This window comes from Lepisosteus oculatus, chromosome 14 (genome assembly GCF_040954835.1).
Source record: "Lepisosteus oculatus isolate fLepOcu1 chromosome 14, fLepOcu1.hap2, whole genome shotgun sequence".
Lineage (NCBI taxonomy): Eukaryota > Metazoa > Chordata > Actinopteri > Semionotiformes > Lepisosteidae > Lepisosteus > Lepisosteus oculatus.
Window position 1 is genome coordinate 19043247 of NC_090709.1, and position 10000 is coordinate 19053246.

The window sequence follows — 10000 nt, forward strand, 5'->3', positions numbered from 1 at the left end:
GCTGAAAAGAGACACAGCGCTTCGGCTGTGGAGACTTGTTCGGCTGGCGTTCGGAGGGTCGTGTTTTTCAGAATTGTATTGAGATCGTTTTCCACAGAGCTCAGATGTCAAAGCACAGCAGCAGCTCTCCACAGCGATCCTCTATAGCGCCCTTTCTCCCGCAGCTCCGTCCTCATTGGAAGGAAGCAAGAGTGAAAGGCTGAAGTGAAATAGAGCGGGGACGAAGGCAGTGAAGAGAGAACGTGGGAAGAAGAGAAAAACGCAAGGGAAAAAAAGCAGCGTCGTAAAAGAGGTGACGGAGCTGTCCTCTCAATAAGAAGGGTGCCAGCGAGCCTTGCTCTCGCTTACGGCCACACCCCCTTGAGCACGCCTGATCTCGTCTGATCTCGGAAGCTAAACAGGGATGTGCCTGGTTAGTACTTGGATGGGAGACCGCCTGGGAATACCAGGTGCTGTAAGCTTTTAAGCGCAGGAGGCGCCCTATCCCCGCTCGCTCGCTCATTCCCCTGTTCACACGTGCAGTGCGGCTTGTCCGTCTGTTTATTTGTCAGCTTTGGCGAGACACGGGTGCTTGTGTATTAGCGTGAGCGTTTTTTATTCTGATCAGGAACAGTTTTACAAGTCCGCAAAGGATCGAAGAAAGGTTTATCGCCAGCTGAAAAGAGACACAGGGCTTCGGCTGTGGAGACTTGTTCGGCTGGCGTTCGGAGAGTCGCGTTTTTCAGAATTGTATTGAGATCGTTTTCCACAGAGCTCAGATGTCAAAGCACAGCAGCAGCTCTCCACAGCGATCCTCTATAGCGCCCTTTCTCCCGCAGCTCCGTTATCATTGGAAGGAAGCAAGAGTGAAAGGCTGAAGTGAAATAGAGCGGGGACGAAGGCAGTGAAGAGAGAGAACGTGGGAAGAAGAGAAAAACGCAAGGGAAAAAAAGCAGCGTCGTAAAAGAGGTGACGGAGCTGTCCTCTCAATAAGAAGGGTGCCAGCGAGCCTTGCTCTCGGTTACGGCCACACCCCCTTGAGCACGCCTGATCTCGTTTGATTTCGGAAGCTAAACAGGGATGGGCTTGGTTAGTACTTGGATGGGAGACCGCCTGGGAATACCAGGTGCTGTAAGCCTTTAAGCGCAGGAGGCGCCCTATCCCTGCTCGCTCGCTCATTCCCCTGTTCACACGTGCAGTGCGGCTTGTCCGTCTGTTTATTTGTCAGCTTTGGCGAGACGCGGGTGCTTGTGTATTAGCGTGAGCGTTTTTTATTCTGATCAGGAACAGTTTTACAAGTCCGCAAAAGATCGAAGAAAGGTTTATCGCCAGCTGAAAAGAGACACAGCGCTTCGGCTGTGGAGACTTGTTCGGCTGGCGTTCGGAGAGTCGCGTTTTTCAGAATTGTATTGAGATCGTTTTCCACAGAGCTCAGATGTCAAAGCACAGCAGCAGCTCTCCACAGCGATCCTCTATAGCGCCCTTTCTCCCGCAGCTCCGTCCTCATTGGAAGGAAGCAAGAGTGAAAGGCTGAAGTGAAATAGAGCGGGGACGAAGGCAGTGAAGAGAGAGAACGTGGGAAGAAGAGAAAAACGCAAGGGAAAAAGAGCAGCGTCATAAAAGAGGTGACGGAGCTGTCCTCTCAATAAGAAGGGTGCCAGCGAGCCTTGCTCTCGCTTACGGACACACCCCCTTGAGCGCGCCTGATCTCGTCTGATCTCGGAAGCTAAACAGGGATGGGCCTGGTTAGTACTTGGATGGGAGACCGCCTGGGAGTACCAGGTGCTGTAAGCTTTTAAGCGCAGGAGGCGCCCTATCCCTGCTCGCTCGCTCATTCCCCTGTTCACACGTGCAGTGCGGCTTGTCCGTCTGTTTATTTGTCAGCTTTGGCGAGACACGGGTGCTTGTGTATTAGCGTGAGCGTTTTTTATTCTGATCAGGAACAGTTTTACAAGTCCGCAAAGGATCGAGGAAAGGTTTATCGCCAGCTGAAAAGAGACACAGCGCTTCGGCTGTGGAGACTTGTTCGGCTGGCGTTCGGAGGGTCGCGTTTTTCAGAATTGTATTGAGATCGTTTTCCACAGAGCTCAGATGTCAAAGCACAGCAGCAGCTCTCCACAGCGATCCTCTATAGCGCCCTTTCTCCCGCAGCTCCGTCCTCATTGGAAGGAAGCAAGAGGGAAAGGCTGAAGTGAAATAGAGCGGGGACGAAGGCAGTGAAGAGAAAGAACGTGGGAAGAAGAGAAAAACGCAAGGGAAAAAGAGCAGCGTCGTAAAAGAGGTGACGGAGCTGTCCTCTCAATAAGAAGGGTGCCAGCGAGCCTTGCTCTCGCTTACGGCCACAGCCCCTTGAGCACGCCTGATCTCGTCTGATCTCGGAAGCTAAACAGGGATGGGCCTGGTTAGTACTTGGATGGGAGACCACCTGGGAATACCAGGTGCTGTAAGCTTTTAAGCGCAGGAGGCGCCCTATCCCCGCTCGCTCGCTCATTCCCCTGTTCACACGTGCAGTGCGCCTTGTCCGTCTGTTTATTTGTCAGCTTTGGCGAGACGCGGGTGCTTGTGTATTAGCGTGAGCGTTTTTTATTCTGATCATGAACATTTTTACAAGTCCGCAAAGGATCGAGGAAAGGTTTATCGCCAGCTGAAAAGAGACACAGCGCTTCGGCTGTGGAGACTTGTTCGGCTGGCGTTCGGAGAGTCGCGTTTTTCAGAATTGTATTGAGATCGTTTTCCACAGAGCTCAGATGTCAAAGCACAGCAGCAGCTCTCCACAGCGATCCTCTATAGCGCCCTTTCTCCCGCAGCTCCGTCCTCATTGGAAGGAAGCAAGAGTGAAAGGCTGAAGTGAAATAGAGCGGGGACGAAGGCAGTGAAGAGAGAACGTGGGAAGAAGAGAAAAACGCAAGGGAAAAAAAGCAGCGTCGTAAAAGAGGTGACGGAGCTGTCCTCTCAATAAGAAGGGTGCCAGCGAGCCTTGCTCTCGCTTACGGCCACACCCCCTTGAGCACGCCTGATCTCGTCTGATCTCGGTAGCTAAACAGGGATGGGCCTGGTTAGTACTTGGATGGGAGACCGCCTTGGAATACCAGGTGCTGTAAGCTTTTAAGCGCAGGAGGCGCCCTATCCCCGCTCGCTCGCTCATTCCCCTGTTCACACGTGCAGTGCGGCTTGTCCGTCTGTTTATTTGTCAGCTTTGGCGAGACACGGGTGCTTGTGTATTAGCGTGAGCGTTTTTTATTCTGATCAGGAACAGTTTTACAAGTCTGCAAAGGATCGAGGAAAGGTTTATCGCCAGCTGAAAAGAGACACAGCGCTTCGGCTGTGGAGACTTGTTCGGCTGGCGTTCGGAGAGTTGCGTTTTTCAGAATTGTATTGAGATCGTTTTCCACAGAGCTCAGATGTCAAAGCACAGCAGCAGCTCTCCACAGCGATCCTCTATAGCGCCCTTTCTCCCGCAGCTCCGTCCTCATTGGAAGGAAGCAAGAGTGAAAGGCTGAAGTGAAATAGAGCGGGGACGAAGGCAGTGAAGAGAGAGAACGTGGGAAGAAGAGAAAAACGCAAGGGAAAAAAAGCAGCGTCGTAAAAGAGGTGACGGAGCTGTCCTCTCAATAAGAAGTGTGCCAGCGAGCCTTGCTCGCGCTTACGGCCACACCCCCTGATCTCATCTGATCTCGGAAGCTAAACAGGGATGGGCCTGGTTAGTACTTGGATGGGAGACCGCCTGGGAATACCAGGTGCTGTAAGCTTTTAAGCGCAGGAGGCGCCCTATCCCCGCTCGCTCGCTCATTCCCCTGTTCACACGTGCAGTGCGGCTTGTCCGTCTGTTTATTTGTCAGCTTTGGCGAGACACGGGTGCTTGTGTATTAGCGTGAGCGTTTTTTATTCTGATCAGGAACAGTTTTACAAGTCCGCAAAGGATCGAAGAAAGGTTTATCGCCAGCTGAAAAGAGACACAGCGCTTCGGCTGTGGAGACTTGTTCGGCTGGCGTTCGGAGAGTCGCGTTTTTCAGAATTGTATTGAGATCGTTTTCCACAGAGCTCAGATGTCAAAGCACAGCAGCAGCTCTCCACAGCGATCCTCTATAGCGCCCTTTCTCCCGCAGCTCCGTCCTCATTGGAAGGAAGCAAGAGTGAAAGGCTGAAGTGAAATAGAGCGGGGACGAAGGCAGTGAAGAGAGAGAACGTGGGAAGAAGAGAAAAACGCAAGGGAAAAAGAGCAGCGTCGTAAAAGAGGTGACGGAGCTGTCCTCTCAATAAGAAGGGTGCCAGCGAGCCTTGCTCTCGCTTACGGCCACACCCCCTTGAGCACGCCTGATCTCGTCTGATCTCGGAAGCTAAACAGGGATGGGCCTGGTTAGTACTTGGATGGGAGACCGCCTGGGAATACCAGGTGCTGTAAGCTTTTAAGCACAGGAGGCGCCCTATCCCCGCTCGCTCGCTCATTCCCCTGTTCACACGTGCAGTGCGGCTTGTCCGTCTGTTTATTTGTCAGCTTTGGCGAGACACGGGTGCTTGTGTATTAGCGTGAGCGTTTTTTATTCTGATCAGGAACAGTTTTACAAGTCCGCAAAGGATCGAGGAAAGGTTTATCGCCAGCTGAAAAGAGACACAGCGCTTCGGCTGTGGAGACTTGTTCGGCTGGCGTTCGGAGAGTCGCGTTTTTCAGAATTGTATTGAGATCGTTTTCCACAGAGCTCAGATGTCAAAGCACAGCAGCAGCTCTCCACAGCGATCCTCTATAGCGCCCTTTCTCCCGCAGCTCCGTCCTCATTGGAAGGAAGCAAGAGTGAAAGGCTGAAGTGAAATAGAGCGGGGACGAAGGCAGTGAAGAGAGAGAACGTGGGAAGAAGAGAAAAACGCAAGGGAAAAAAAGCAGCGTCGTAAAAGAGGTGACGGAGCTGTTCTCTCAATAAGAAGGGTGCCAGCGAGCCTTGCTCTCGCTTATGGCCACACCCCCTTGAGCACGCCTGATCTCGTCTGATCTCGGAAGCTAAACAGGGATGGGCCTGGTTAGTACTTGGATGGGAGACCGCCTGGGAATACCAGGTGCTGTAAGCTTTTAAGCGCAGGAGGCGCCCTATCCCCGCTCGCTCGCTCATTCCCCTGTTCACACGTGCAGTGCGGCTTGTCCGTCTGTTTATTTGTCAGCTTTGGCGAGACACGGGTGCTTGTGTATTAGCGTGAGCGTTTTTTATTCTGATCAGGAACAGTTTTACAAGTCCGCAAAGGATCGAGGAAAGGTTTATCGCCAGCTGAAAAGAGACACAGCGCTTCGGCTGTGGAGACTTGTTCGGCTGGCGTTCGGAGAGTCGCGTTTTTCAGAATTGTATTGAGATTGTTTTCCACAGAGCTCAGATGTCAAAGCACAGCAGCAGCTCTCCACAGCGATCCTCTATAGCGCCCTTTCTCCCGCAGCTCCGTCCTCATTGGAAGGAAGCAAGAGTGAAAGGCTGAAGTGAAATAGAGCGGGGACGAAGGCAGTGAAGAGAGAGAACGTGGGAAGAAGAGAAAAACGCAAGGGAAAAAAAGCAGCGTCGTAAAAGAGGTGACGGAGCTGTCCTCTCAATAAGAAGGGTGCCAGCGAGCCTTGCTCTCGCTTACGGCCACACCCCCTTGAGCACGCCTGATCTCGTCTGATCTCGGAAGCTAAACAAGGATGGGCCTGGTTAGTACTTGGATGGGAGACCGCCTGGGAATACCAGGTGCTGTAAGCTTTTAAGCGCAGGAGGCGCCCTATCCCCGCTCGCTCGCTCATTCCCCTGTTCACACGTGCAGTGCGGCTTGTCCGTCTGTTTATTTGTCAGCTTTGGCGAGACACGGGTGCTTGTGTATTAGCGTGAGCGTTTTTTATTCTGATCAGGAACAGTTTAACAAGTCCGCAAAGGATCGAGGAAAGGTTTATCGCCAGCTGAAAAGAGACACAGCGCTTCGGCTGTGGAGACTTGTTCGGCTGGCGTTCGGAGAGTCGCGTTTTTCAGAATTGTATTGAGATCGTTTTCAACAGAGCTCAGATGTCAAAGCACAGCAGCAGCTCTCCACAGCGATCCTCTATAGCGCCCTTTCTCCCGCAGCTCCGTCCTCATTGGAAGGAAGCAAGAGTGAAAGGCTGAAGTGAAATAGAGCGAGGATGAAGGCAGTGAAGAGAGAGAACGTGGGAAGAAGAGAAAAACGCAAGGGAAAAAAAGCAGCGTTGTTAAAGAGGTGATGGAGCTGTCCTCTCAATAAGAAGGGTGCCAGCGAGCCTTGCTCTTGCTTGCGGCCACACCCCCTTGAGCACGCCTGATCTCTTCTGATCTCGGAAGCTACATAGGGATGGGCCTGGTTAGTACTTGGATGGGAGACCGCCTGGGAATACCAGATGCTGTAAGCTTTTAAGCGCAGGAGGCGCCCTATCCCCGCTCGCTCGCTCATTCCCCTGTTCACACGTGCAGTGCGGCTTGTCCATCTGTTTATTTGTCAGCTTTGGCGAGACACGGGTGCTTGTGTATTAGCGTGAGCGTTTTTTATTCTGATCAGGAACAGTTTTACAAGTCCGCAAAGGATCGAGGAAAGGTTTATCGCCAGCTGAAAAGAGACACAGCGCTTCGGCTGTGGAGACTTGTTCGGCTGGCGTTCGGAGAGTCGCGTTTTTCAGAATTGTATTGAGATCGTTTTCCACAGAGCTCAGATGTCAAAGCACAGCAGCAGCTCTCCACAGCGATCCTCTATAGCGCCCTTTCTCCCGCAGCTCCGTCCTCATTGGAAGGAAGCAAGAGTGAAAGGCTGAAGTGAAATAGAGCGGGGACGAAGGCAGTGAAGAGAGAGAACGTGGAAAAAAGAGAAAAACGCAAGGGAAAAAAGCAGCGTCGTAAAAGAGGTGACGGAGCTGTCCTCTCAATAAGAAGGGTGCCAGCGAGCCTTGCTTTCGCTTACGGCCACACCCCCTTGAGCACGCCTGATTTCGTCTGATTTCGGAAGCTAAACAGGGATGGGCCTGGTTAGTACTTGGATGGGAGACCGCCTGGGAATACCAGGTGCTGTAAGCTTTTAAGCGCAGGAGGCGCCCTATCCCCGCTCGCTCGCTCATTCCCCTGTTCACACGTGCAGTGCGGCTTGTCCGTCTGTTTATTTGTCAGCTTTGGCGAGACACGGGTGCTTGTGTATTAGCGTGAGCGTTTTTTATTCTGATCAGGAACAGTTTAACAAGTCCGCAAAGGATCGAGGAAAGGTTTATCGCCAGCTGAAAAGAGACACAGCGCTTCGGCTGTGGAGACTTGTTCGGCTGGCGTTCGGAGAGTCGCGTTTTTCAGAATTGTATTGAGATCGTTTTCAACAGAGCTCAGATGTCAAAGCACAGCAGCAGCTCTCCACAGCGATCCTCTATAGCGCCCTTTCTCCCGCAGCTCCGTCCTCATTGGAAGGAAGCAAGAGTGAAAGGCTGAAGTGAAATAGAGCGGGGATGAAGGCAGTGAAGAGAGAGAACGTGGGAAGAAGAGAAAAACGCAAGGGAAAAAAAGCAGCGTTGTAAAAGAGGTGATGGAGCTGTCCTCTCAATAAGAAGGGTGCCAGCGAGCCTTGCTCTTCCTTGCGGCCACACCCCCTTGAGCACGCCTGATCTCGTCTGATCTCGGAAGCTAAATAGGGATGGGCCTGGTTAGACTTGGATGGGAGACCGCCTGGGAATACCAGATGCTGTAAGCTTTTAAGCGCAGGAGGCGCCCTATCCCCGCTCGCTCGCTCATTCCCCTGTTCACACGTGCAGTGCGGCTTGTCCATCTGTTTATTTGTCAGCTTTGGCGAGACACGGGTGCTTGTGTATTAGCGTGAGCGTTTTTTATTCTGATCAGGAACAGTTTTACAAGTCCGCAAAGGATCGAGGAAAGGTTTATCGCCAGCTGAAAAGAGACACAGCGCTTCGGCTGTGGAGACTTGTTCGGCTGGCGTTCGGAGAGTCGCGTTTTTCAGAATTGTATTGAGATCATTTTCCACAGAGCTCAGATGTCAAAGCACAGCAGCAGCTCTCCACAGCGGTCCTCTATAGCGCCCTTTCTCCCGCAGCTCCGTCCTCATTGGAAGGAAGCAAGAGTGAAAGGCTGAAGTGAAATAGAGCGGGGACGAAGGCAGTGAAGAGAGAGAACGTGGGAAGAAGAGAAAAACGCAAGGGAAAAAAAGCAGCGTCGTAAAAGAGGTGACGGAGCTGTCCTCTCAATAAGAAGGGTGCCAGCGAGCCTTGCTCTCGCTTACGGCCACACCCCCTTGAGCACGCCTGATCTCGTCTGATCTCGGAAGCTAAACAGGGATGGGCCTGGTTAGTACTTGGATGGGAGACCGCCTGGGAATACCAGGTGCTGTAAGCTTTTAAGCGCAGGAGGCGCCCTATCCCCGCTCGCTCGCTCATTCCCCTGTTCACACGTGCAGTGCGGCTTGTCCGTCTGTTTATTTGTCAGCTTTGGCGAGACACGGGTGCTTGTGTATTAGCGTGAGCGTTTTTTATTCTGATCAGGAACAGTTTTACAAGTCCGCAAAGGATCGAGGAAAGGTTTATCGCCAGCTGAAAAGAGACACAGCGCTTCGGCTGTGGAGACTTGTTCGGCTGGCGTTCGGAGAGTCGCGTTTTTCAGAATTGTATTGAGATCGTTTTCCACAGAGCTCAGATGTTAAAGCACAGCAGCAGCTCTCCACAGCGATCCTCTATAGCGCCCTTTCTCCCGCAGCTCCGTCCTCATTGGAAGGAAGCAAGAGTGAAAGGCTGAAGTGAAATAGAGCGGGGACGAAGGCAGTGAAGAGAGAGAACGTGGGAAGAAGAGAAAAACGCAAAGGAAAAAAAGCAGCGTCGTAAAAGAGGTGACGGAGCTGTCCTCTCAATAAGAAGGGTGCCAGCGAACCTTGCTCTTGCTTATGGCCACACCCCCTTGAGCACGCCTGATCTCGTCTGATCTCGGAAGCTAAACAGGGATGGGCCTGGTTAGTACTTGGATGGGAGACCGCCTGGGAATACCAGGTGCTGTAAGCTTTTAAGCGCAGGAGGCGCCCTATCCCTGCTCGCTCGCTCATTCCCCTGTTCACACGTGCAGTGCGGCTTGTCCGTCTGTTTATTTGTCAGCTTTGGCGAGACACGGGTGCTTGTGTATTAGCGTGAGCGTTTTTTATTCTGATCAGGAACAGTTTTACAAGTCCGCAAAGGATCGAGGAAAGGTTTATCGCCAGCTGAAAAGAGACACAGCGCTTCGGCTGTGGAGACTTGTTCGGCTGGCGTTCGGAGAGTCGCGTTTTTCAGAATTGTATTGAGATCGTTTTCCACAGAGCTCAGATGTCAAAGCACAGCAGCAGCTCTCCACAGCGATCCTCTATAGCGCCCTTTCTCCCGCAGCTCCGTCCTCATTGGAAGGAAGCAAGAGTGAAAGGCTGAAGTGAAATAGAGCGGGGACGAAGGCAGTGAAGAGAGAGAACGTGGGAAGAAGAGAAAAACGCAAGGGAAAAAAAGCAGCGTCGTAAAATAGGTGACGGAGCTGTCCTCTCAATAAGAAGGGTGCCAGCGAGCCTTGCTCTCGCTTACGGCCACACCCCCTTGAGCACGCCTGATCTCATCTGATCTCGGAAGCTAAACAGGGATGGGCCTGGTTAGTACTTGGATGGGAGATCGCCTGGGAATACCAGGTGCTGTAAGCTTTTAAGCGCAGGAGGCGCCCTATCCCCGCTCGCTCGCTCATTCCCCTGTTCACACGTGCAGTGCGGCTTGTCCGTCTGTTTATTTGTCAGCTTTGGCGAGACACGGGTGCTTGTGTATTAGCGTGAGCGTTTTTTATTCTGATCAGGAACAGTTTTACAAGTCCGCAAAGGATCGAGGAAAGGTTTATCGCCAGCTGAAAAGAGACACAGCGCTTCGGCTGTGGAGACTTGTTCGGCTGGCGTTCGGAGAGTCGCGTTTTTCAGAATTGTTTTGAGATCGTTTTCCACAGAGCTCAGATGTCAAAGCACAGCAGCAGCTCTCCACAGCGATCCTCTATAGCGCCCTTTCTCCCGCAGCTCCGTCCTCATT

At 52.3% G+C, this 10000-nt stretch overlaps 1 protein-coding gene, 11 non-coding genes and 4 pseudogenes across 12 annotated transcripts in view; all 16 read left to right on the plus strand.

Moving 5' to 3' along the window:
* The window catches only part of LOC138242514 (zinc finger protein 135-like), a 446217-nt gene that overhangs the window by 315339 nt on the left and 120878 nt on the right, over window positions 1–10000 (plus strand). The gene's annotated exons all lie outside the window — the stretch shown is intronic.
* Window positions 343–461, plus strand: LOC138217507 (5S ribosomal RNA). The gene has a single exon (XR_011181219.1). It is a non-coding gene; the product is annotated as a 5S ribosomal RNA (ribosomal RNA).
* On the plus strand, window positions 999–1117 carry LOC138218387 (5S ribosomal RNA; annotated as a pseudogene).
* LOC138217369 (5S ribosomal RNA) lies at window positions 1655–1773 on the plus strand. Its single transcript, XR_011181081.1, has one exon. It is a non-coding gene; the product is annotated as a 5S ribosomal RNA (ribosomal RNA).
* On the plus strand, window positions 2311–2429 carry LOC138217213 (5S ribosomal RNA). The gene has a single exon (XR_011180925.1). It is a non-coding gene; the product is annotated as a 5S ribosomal RNA (ribosomal RNA).
* LOC138217177 (5S ribosomal RNA) lies at window positions 2965–3083 on the plus strand. Its single transcript, XR_011180889.1, has one exon. It is a non-coding gene; the product is annotated as a 5S ribosomal RNA (ribosomal RNA).
* LOC138219145 (5S ribosomal RNA) lies at window positions 3621–3728 on the plus strand (annotated as a pseudogene).
* On the plus strand, window positions 4266–4384 carry LOC138244034 (5S ribosomal RNA). Its single transcript, XR_011192648.1, has one exon. It is a non-coding gene; the product is annotated as a 5S ribosomal RNA (ribosomal RNA).
* On the plus strand, window positions 4922–5040 carry LOC138245145 (5S ribosomal RNA). The gene has a single exon (XR_011193759.1). It is a non-coding gene; the product is annotated as a 5S ribosomal RNA (ribosomal RNA).
* LOC138245484 (5S ribosomal RNA) lies at window positions 5578–5696 on the plus strand. The gene has a single exon (XR_011194094.1). It is a non-coding gene; the product is annotated as a 5S ribosomal RNA (ribosomal RNA).
* On the plus strand, window positions 6234–6352 carry LOC138218905 (5S ribosomal RNA; annotated as a pseudogene).
* On the plus strand, window positions 6889–7007 carry LOC138217698 (5S ribosomal RNA). The gene has a single exon (XR_011181410.1). It is a non-coding gene; the product is annotated as a 5S ribosomal RNA (ribosomal RNA).
* LOC138219202 (5S ribosomal RNA) lies at window positions 7545–7662 on the plus strand (annotated as a pseudogene).
* On the plus strand, window positions 8200–8318 carry LOC138244035 (5S ribosomal RNA). Its single transcript, XR_011192649.1, has one exon. It is a non-coding gene; the product is annotated as a 5S ribosomal RNA (ribosomal RNA).
* On the plus strand, window positions 8856–8974 carry LOC138245147 (5S ribosomal RNA). The gene has a single exon (XR_011193761.1). It is a non-coding gene; the product is annotated as a 5S ribosomal RNA (ribosomal RNA).
* Window positions 9512–9630, plus strand: LOC138245410 (5S ribosomal RNA). The gene has a single exon (XR_011194020.1). It is a non-coding gene; the product is annotated as a 5S ribosomal RNA (ribosomal RNA).